The sequence below is a fragment of the Trichomycterus rosablanca genome, unplaced genomic scaffold, assembly GCF_030014385.1.
Source record: "Trichomycterus rosablanca isolate fTriRos1 unplaced genomic scaffold, fTriRos1.hap1 scaffold_137, whole genome shotgun sequence".
Classification (NCBI taxonomy): domain Eukaryota; kingdom Metazoa; phylum Chordata; class Actinopteri; order Siluriformes; family Trichomycteridae; genus Trichomycterus; species Trichomycterus rosablanca.
In genome coordinates, this window is record NW_026946965.1 from 22450 (window position 1) to 31850 (window position 9401).

Genomic DNA, 9401 nt, shown 5'->3' on the forward strand with positions numbered 1-9401 from the left:
GGTCTCTTCAGTATTCTGGATTGGAAATCTTGGTGCAGAATTTTTGGAGCCCGCCAAGTTGTGGGAGAAGTTTATTGTAGCAAACATGCCTAATGCGAAGCTCCCGGAGTATCCATATCACTGTACGCTTAAGTATTTCAAGGATGCTGCCCAATCGAATTCAGAGGAATGGTTGAAATGTCAACCGAAGCAAGTTCAACTTCGTTCGTGCTGCATAGTTTTGGGACCACAAGGGGCAGCTATGAAGATAGATAGAGATGATTATTTGTCCAAGGAGTTTGATATTGAAAAGAGTGTCCCACATGTGACTTTGTTGGTGTCTGAGGATTATGAGCAGAAGCACATAGGAGAAATGATGGTGCAAGCAGAGGAAGCTGTTTTTCTACCGATGAAGGAGAATCTTGCAATTTGGAGAAGTGAGGACCAGCGTTTTATTAAGATTATGATTTCTGCTCAAGGGCAGGGACAGCCACAAACTGTGCGGATGACGCATGAGTCCATTTGCAGTGCTAAGTTGGATGGAAACTTTATAAGAGAAGAGATGTTGCAACAAGTTCCAGGATGTTTATGGTCTCAGCATAGTGCTGATATTGGACTGGTGAAGTCAGCTCAACCAGTGAAAGTTGAACTACGACCAGGAGTTAAACTTCCTTGGAGGAACCAGTATCCATTGAAAGAAGAGGCAATTAGGGGGATTGGACCACAAATTGAAGGACTTTTGAAAGCAGATGTTTTGAAGATAACACAGAATCCTCAGAGTAATACGCCTTTGTTGCCTGTGAAGAAGCCAGACGATTCTTATCGCCTGGTACATGATTTAAGAGCAGTGAATGAAGTAGTGGCTGATTTTCCAGCAGAAGTGCCGGATCCGCATACTTTGTTAGCCCAAATGCCTCCAGATGCGACACATTTTACAGTGATAGATTTATGTGGTGCGTTTTTTAGTGTTCCACTTGGTATAGAAAGTTGGGGCTTATTTGGATTCACATACAGAGGTCAGTTTTATGAGTATAAGAGGTTGCCGCAAGGATTTAAACATAGTCCTCATATATTCAATAAAGTATTGAAGGATGATCTGACAGGGTTAGATCAGATGCTAAAAAGCACGGTTATTCAGTATGTGGATGATATTATTATTTGTTCATTAGATGAGCAAACATGTCACAAGGACTCAGTTAGGTTGTTACAGATACTGGCAGAGAAGGGGCATAAGGTCTCTCTGAAAAAGCTGCAGTATTGTCAGGAGAGAGTGGTTTATTTGGGACAAACAATAACACAGGGACATAGAAGTATTGCTGATAGTCAGTTGGAAGCTATTCGCAAGGCTCCAAAGCCTAGAACGGTCAGAGAAATGATGACATTTCTTGGCATTGCTGGCTATTCTTCAGCATGGGTAGAGGATTATGCTAGTTTAACGGGGCCTTTGAGAGCCATGATTAAAGATACAGGGAATGCGCAATTGCATTGTAATCTTTCGTGGACACAGGATGGCCTTTTGGCTTTTGAGACGATCAAACGAAGGTTACAGGAGGCTCCGGCGCTAGCGCTTCCAGACTATTCTAGGAATTTTCTGTTGTATGTGTCTACTTCTATTGGGGGTAAATATGCATGTGCAGTTCTTTGTCAGCCAACAGGAACAGGAACAAGCCCTCAACCTGTTTCTTATTATTCTACTGCGTATTCAGAAGTAGAATTGGGGTTACCCCTGTGCTACAGAGCAATGGTGGGAGTTTCTTTAATGTATGATAAAGCATCATCTGTTACGATGGGATATCCGGTAACAATTCTTACCCATCATAGCCTTAGAAATCTTTTGAATTATGGCAAGTATACATTGACTATGCCTAGGCTTAGGGACTATCATAGACTCTTAGAGCAGGAAGATGTCACTTTAGTGAGGTGTGTTACAGTGAACCCAGCTGAGACTTTGCCAACTCCTGAGGATGGTGAACCACATGATTGTGTTAAGGAAGCAGAGAGGTATATGAAACTTAGGTCAGATTTGCAAGCTCTCCCACTGCATGAAGCAGATGTAGAATATTGGACTGATGGTTCTTGTTATCGTGTGGAAGATAAGTTGAGTGCTGGTTATGCAGTAGTGAAAGCCCAAGGAGCTGGATTTGTTATTGAGAAGGCTGAAATAATACTGCAGCCTGCATCTGCGCAGCTTGCTGAACTTGTGGGGCTAACTGAAGCATGTTTGTTGGCGGAAGGTAAGCGAGTGACAATATATACTGATTCCGCCTATGCGCACAATGTGTGTCATTTGTTTGGATCAGTGTGGAAGAACAGAGGGTTTAAGAAAACTGATGGTTCCCCAATACAGCATCATGCTCAAATAATGAAACTGTTGCATGCTATGATGAAGCCCAAGGAAATAGCAATAGCTAAATGTGCAGCACATAAAAAGGATATGTCAAGGGTCACACAAGGAAATAAAGCAGCTGATGAAGCTGCAAAGGCAGTTACAGGAGCAGACAAAGTGGGTGAAGTGTTTCTGGTTACGCATGAAGTGAATTTGGAAGAAAAAATTACACTTAAGGATGTCATTTTACTTCAGGAAGCTGTTCCTGATGTGGATAAACAGTTGTGGCTAGACCGAGGTGCCACCAAGGATTCTACTGGTCTTTGGAGAAATCATGAGGGATTAATAGTAGCACCTCCAGACCTGTTAGGTCTAATGATTCAGGAAGCACATGGGTTGGCTCATGTTGCAAGGGGGGAAGTTAAACGTAAGATTACAAAGGAGTATGGTTTTTGGGCACCATGTCTGCTTGAGCAGATTGATTATGTTATAGGTAGATGTACTATCTGTCTGAAAAATAATGTTCGAAGGGGAGTGATGGTTCCTCCTGGTTATATTCCAACTCCGAGAGGTCCTATGCGTGAGTTGGTTGTGGACTTTGTGGATATGATAAAGCCAGTTGAAGGAAAGAGGTATATGTTGGTTGTTGTGGATAGATTTTCACGATGGCCTGAGGCTTGTCCAACCAAGCGAAAGGATGCCCAGTCTGTTGCTAAGTTTTTGTGTAGAGAGGTCATAAGCAGGTGGGGACTTCCAGATCGGATATCCTCAGATAATGGGAAAGAGTTTGTGGATAAAACAGTGAAATTGATTTTGCAAAAATTGGGAATTAAACAGCGTCTTGGTGCGGTCTATCATCCGCAAAGTCAAGGGATTTGTGAAAAGATGAATGGTGTTTTGAAAAATCGCATTGTGAAAATTTGCCAGCATACGGGGTTGAATTGGATAGCAGCACTTCCATTGGCATTAATGGTGTGTCGCTCGAGTGAGCTGCGTGAGTTACATATGACACCTCATGAATTGGTTACAGGTAGATTGATGCCGATGCCTTGTTTGCGTACAAGTGGAAAGGGTCCAAGCTTAGCCCTTTTAGAGGATGAAATGAGAGCATATGTTGCGTATATGGCTAATCTGCATAAAAGAATATCCGCGTACGTTTCTGACAGGCAAAAGAAAGAGGAGGTGCAGGAGAGACTGGACGAACAAAGGAAGTGTTCAGTGCAACCTGGAGACAAGGTGTTTGTGAAGGTATTTAGAAGAAAGTGGTATAACGAACGCCGTGAAGGACCGTTTGAAGTTGTTCGCAGTACGGGAACTGCGGTTCAGGTTAAGGGGTCTCCAACGTGGTACCATTTGTCGCATTGTGTTAAAGCGCCAAGTGAAGAGGTACTAGAGTCACAAAGTCAGGAAGTTGAAGGTTCAAGAAAGTTAGAAGGGAATGTTGTGGAAGATAATGTGGAAGATGTTGATGGGAGTGTGCCTGTGTCTGATGATGTCAGAGATGACTCTGCAGTTAGTGAGCAGGAAAGGAGATTTGGAGACGTTGATTTTCAATATGTCCCAGGAACAGCAGAGCCTGTTCCTGAGGAGTGTGAAGCGCCAGAGGTTACAAAGGGAAGTGATTCTGATGCAGGAGAATGCAGAGACACAGGTAAACAAAGGAGTCCAAGACCAGCTAGGAAAAGGGTTAGGCCAAAGCGTTATGACAACTAGAGTGGTAGGAACTTCAGAGAAGTGTAATCTTTCAGCACTGAATGATTCTGAAAGTATGAGTGTGTTATGTTTAACTACGGTAGCGCCTCAGATGGTGACAATGGTGTCAACTCTTAAGAAGAAGGTAGTTAGAGCCAAGTTAGGAGGAGCAGTTTATCTTCCCTGTAAATGCTCGAGGTTTAATGTTGGTGGTAGTAATCCTCCTGTGTGGAGGAATAGTCGTGATGAAGAGTTGTTAATGGGATCTGAGGTTGATACTGTGCCTCTTGATCAGAGGAAATATATTTTGCTGAATGACGTAAGGTGGTTGACAGTCAGTGATGATTGTACACTTTTTGTGAGAAATATTACTAGAAGAGACCTAGGGGAATATACATGTACTTATTATGAGCCGGAGTTTAAATTCATTCCCTTGGTAAATAGTTGGAGAGGAGGTTATATAACTCGTAAAGTGGTGGTTATGATAGTAGATTTGAGTCCTGTGGAGATGTTTACGGTTGCTAAGAGAATTGAGGAGCAAGCTACTACAGCGACTACTCTAGGGGTAAATAGAACACAGATGAGGAGTATTACTTTAGTTCCGGAAACAACTAAGAGTGTTAATACATCAGTGGAGATTACTACTGTAGCTGAGATTTTGAAGAGAATAGAAGCTACTACAGTGATGGTGAAAGCATCTACTTTTGTCACTTCTGGAAATATTACAAGTAAGGTTGATATAAGGGCAACCTTTGTTAATAATACGGTGACAACGATGTTGCCTAGGAATTTTGTAAAGGTGACTCAAACACCTGACATGACGACTTTGAACTTTAAGGAAGTGGTGAATATAACTCAGAAGCCTATGTTAAAGATAGAGCTTAGTGTAAATAGTAGTAGTAAGATATCTAAATCTGGGAAGCAGATGGAAGAAGAGAAGGGTGTAGATTCATCTGTGACAACTCAGAGGACTGTTTTGGATGTTAAAGATCAGTTCTTAGATTTTGACTGGACATCAGAAGAAATGACTGACCAGTACCGTTCATTACAGAAGAGAGAAACTAAGTGGAAAGCATTTGGATTCGATTCTTCAGTGTTACAAATCTCAGACCCATGGGCAAGTAGGAATTTGTGGTTTCAGCAGTTAACTCATTCAGTAAGATCAGTTAGACGACTGAATGGTCCATGTATAGTGAAAGTTCCAACACCAGGGACATGGCCTTCAATTTTGGAAACGGAACCAGAGCCGTTGCTTTCTATATGTCAATACTATGTGCTGTCATGGTTATTATTTCAGCAGCAATCAGGAGGAGATAGATTGATGGCTTTGTCAGTGCATTTGTTTAGACCTAAGAATAATTGTTCTTGGTTGAGAGATTTACCATATGTGAATTTACTTGATCAGCATGAAAATGTATTGACAGCAGTTCCTGATGCAATAGAGGTAAGATCTGTTGGAGCTAAAGATTGTTTTTGTTCAAATGACACTCATAAAGGAACTAGAATGTTTATGGGAATATCAGATTGTGACAATTATATAATGGATTTGGGTAAGCGTAAGCAGAAGGCTAAGAGTGATTTATTTAAGGTGACTTTTTATATGCCACACCGTAAACAAAGCAGAACTTTGATGGTGAGGAATCAGATTTTGCCTGGAAATGTGACTATAGGAAATTTTAAAGATATTTGGTGGGTTTGTGGTGATAAAGCTTATATATTTCTGCCATATGGATGGATAGGATGTTGTTACATGGCAACATTGAAGCTGCCATATGAGGTTTTTACTATTCAGAGAGGTGAAAGACCGGATGAGAGCCAATCTGAGGCTGTTTCTGGAAGTAGAAAGAAAAGGGACATGGCACAATTTCATAATCTAGAGGCCTACCATTGGAGAATAAGTATAGGAGAAAAGTGGGGTATAGGCTTATTTCCATGGTATGGTGTGACATTTTTAGCAGATCACATTGATAATATTACCTACACCCTACAGGGTTTTGCGAATGAAACTGTGAGAGGGTTTGAATACTTATCAAATACTCAGAAAAGTCACAGATTGACGTTACTGAAACATGATATGGCTCTTGATTACATTTTGGCCAAACAGGGTGGCCTGTGTGTAGCTTTGAACTTGACAGGAGATGCTTGTTATACTTTGATTCCTGATAGTTCAGATAATATGACTAGTGTTATAGATGCATTGAAGAATATAAGGGATGCGTTTGGAGCGTCAGCAGGAGCTGGATGGTCTGCGAATGCTTGGTTGCAAGAGAAATTAGGACCGTTGGGAGCAGTGTTGGTTCAGATTTTGGTAGCGGTTCTTCTATCATTGTGTGTGATGTTTTGTTTTTGTACGCTGTTATTGACCTTTGCAAAGGCTATGATAATGAGATGGGTAGGTGTTGTGATGCCTGGTGATAGGATACAGATGCCTTTATTACGAGGGACTGACATGGACGATGTCGAAGAACTGATGGTGGAAGGTGAACTGATGGAGACGTATCCATTTTGAATATGTAATTTCGTTATAATCTCGTTATATGGCTGTAGTCCTACCGTTTATTTTAGTTATTTTGTTTGGTAGTTTTACCATGGAGTAATGAGATTGGGGGAATATGAGAGTATGATATTGTGATTTTACATTTTTGTATAAGGAGTTAATTGATGTTTCAATTTGCATCTGTTGTTTATGCAAAAGATACTGGTTGGTGTTCTTTCTTTCCTTTTAGTATGAAAGGGGGGAGACCACTTTTTGGTTGATTGATTAGTCGAGGACCCTGATGTGCTGAAGGGGTTCATACAGCTCACATGAGGACAATAAGAATGGACTGATAGACTCTGAACAAGGACTCTGTGATGAATGTCAAGATTCAATACATCATCAAGACTTCATGGAGTCACATGGAGAGTCAGCGCTGCTGAGGAGCTGCAGTGTGATACATTCTTATGTCTTTCTTATGTTATACTATGCAAATAAGATGTGTGCTGTTATAATTGTAGTATGTAATTATGAGTACTTAATGTGATATTATGTTGTTTTTGGAGTACTTAATGTGATATTATGTTGTTTTTGGAGGTATTAGTCTTTAATGAAAAATGTTCGGTTATGAGGTAGGTACATTTGGGGACCTCAGAGTTTTTTGTTTGTTTCTCGATGGTTAGGGACAGATTGATTGATAGGTAGGAACAAGGTCCAATAGATCAATCCGAGGGGTTGACCCGTTGACCTTTGGACATTTTATTGATTTTCTTTTCTGAGGTTTTCGAATGTATTTGCTAAAATCATAATCCTATCAAATATAATAGTTTCGTTTGTAATTTGGGGTAAAATTGGATGTGATCCTTTCAAATATAATAGTTCCTCCTTTAGATTCTGGGGACAATTGGACTGGAGTACAATATGTGGCCGCCTGGGCAGAGGGGTCGCGAGTGAGTTTTTCCTGTCTAAATTGATTGATTGATTGATGGACATTTCAGAAGGATGACACTGCCTGATAGGTTTTTCGCTCCTTGCACTCCATAAAAGTCGCTAAGTGCTACATTTAAGTTGGGGAAACATACATGTGGGAGGAACTAGATTATGTTATGTCTATAACCATTGTTCATTATGTTATTCTTTTGATTTTTGAGACTAATTAGTCCCAAAGGGGGGAATATGAGGTGTCTGGAAGGTTCATATAAAATAATTTGGTCAGATATCTCTTTTTAATATTCCTTTTAAAACAATCTCATATATAGGTTATTGTGTAGAAGTGTTTCCCACACTTCTGGGATGCCTCTCATGAGACCTCTACATTCCATAAGGAGGCCGGGGTGTATTCGGTTGCAATCCCACATCTGGGATCCATTTTAAATGCATACATTTCTGTTATTCTATAGAAAATATATTAATCACACAGAGGCCCTAACTGTCAGTAGGACTGTGGGAACCTCTACTGAGTTTTAAGAAAATGACACACCCAATACATTCCATATGTTTTTTGTATGGATATTCAAGTATTTAAGGAGAAGCAAATTTCATTGGAGTCAGAGAGCAGCAGATCCGAACACAAGCTCTCTCCGGACAAAGCCAGGCTGTCCGAGCGACACTGCTATTATTCTGTAATAAACTTCTTAATTGCAAATAAACTGTGTCAACGGAGTCGTCATTTCACAATCGGCACCTCATCGTTAAGACAAAGACACCTCACGGTATAAATGATTTAAGAATCGTGTCAGATAGTATAACACCAAATACACACGATATCGCACGATTTAATCGTGTGTGCTATAAAATCGGAGCCTAAATTTGGAAAAGTTTAATATAATATAACATGAAATCCGAGACTGTAACCGAACGGTAAACACATCAGTCCCTGCTCAAACTGGGGCCTTAAAACGGAACCTAAAGAGAACAGAAATACCTACAAACTTCATAATAACATTAATATCTGATTAAATACTTATAAAATACATGTTTATGAAGATGTTAATGAAGTGTCATGGTACGTTTTTAAACTAAACACTAGGGGTGTAACGATACACTCTGCTCACGATTCGATTTTCTCACGATTTTTTTAAAAGTGTAAATAGTGCAAAACAATGCACATTTTCTTGTTCATTTTTTAAACAAAAAAAAAACTTCAGTCCCCTGCAATTAAAGGTAATTACCAAGAACAGAGTACTTTACTGTAACCTAACAGGTTTACCAAATTTAAGTTACTTATCGCCATCTTAAATTGAAAATCAAAGTAATCAAACAAGCTCATTGAGCTGAGCTGAGCCTTTAAACATATTTTTTTTGTAGCTTTAACTAATTTATTAACACATTACATGTAAAATAAATTACTAATGTAAAAAAAACCATTGTATCAAATGTTTATTATTTAAATAGCTTTATTTATATACTCAACATGGAACAGAGTGCTACAACAATAAATTCTAAAATACAAAAACAAAGACCCATCTAATTAGACCAAAAGGTCTGATTGTGTATATTATTTGTAAATTTGCATCTACAGTGGAACAACACAACATCGACAAAGCATCACTCAACAAAATATAAATGAAAATGTGCAAAAGAAAAAGCAGCATCCAGGTGACAGTATTTGTAAGTATTTAGTGAAGATTAGCATTCAGAAAAACCAAGGAGCTCATCTTTGATGAGTTGATCCTGTTTCTCCTTTCTGTTATGATCTTTCCAGCGTGTAATGTCTGCTTGTAAAGCGCTGAGTTCTCTCTCTCTCTCTCTCTCTCCTGTTCGTGTGCACGCTGTCCGTGTGTGTGTGTGTGTGTGTGTGTGTGTGTGTGTGTGTGTGTGTGTGTGTGTGTGTGTGTGTAACCCCGCCCCTCCTGCTCAGTGTAAACACACAAACGCCACCACGGAAACGCTTTAACGGAAAAAAACCCGGAAAACACAGGAATAGGC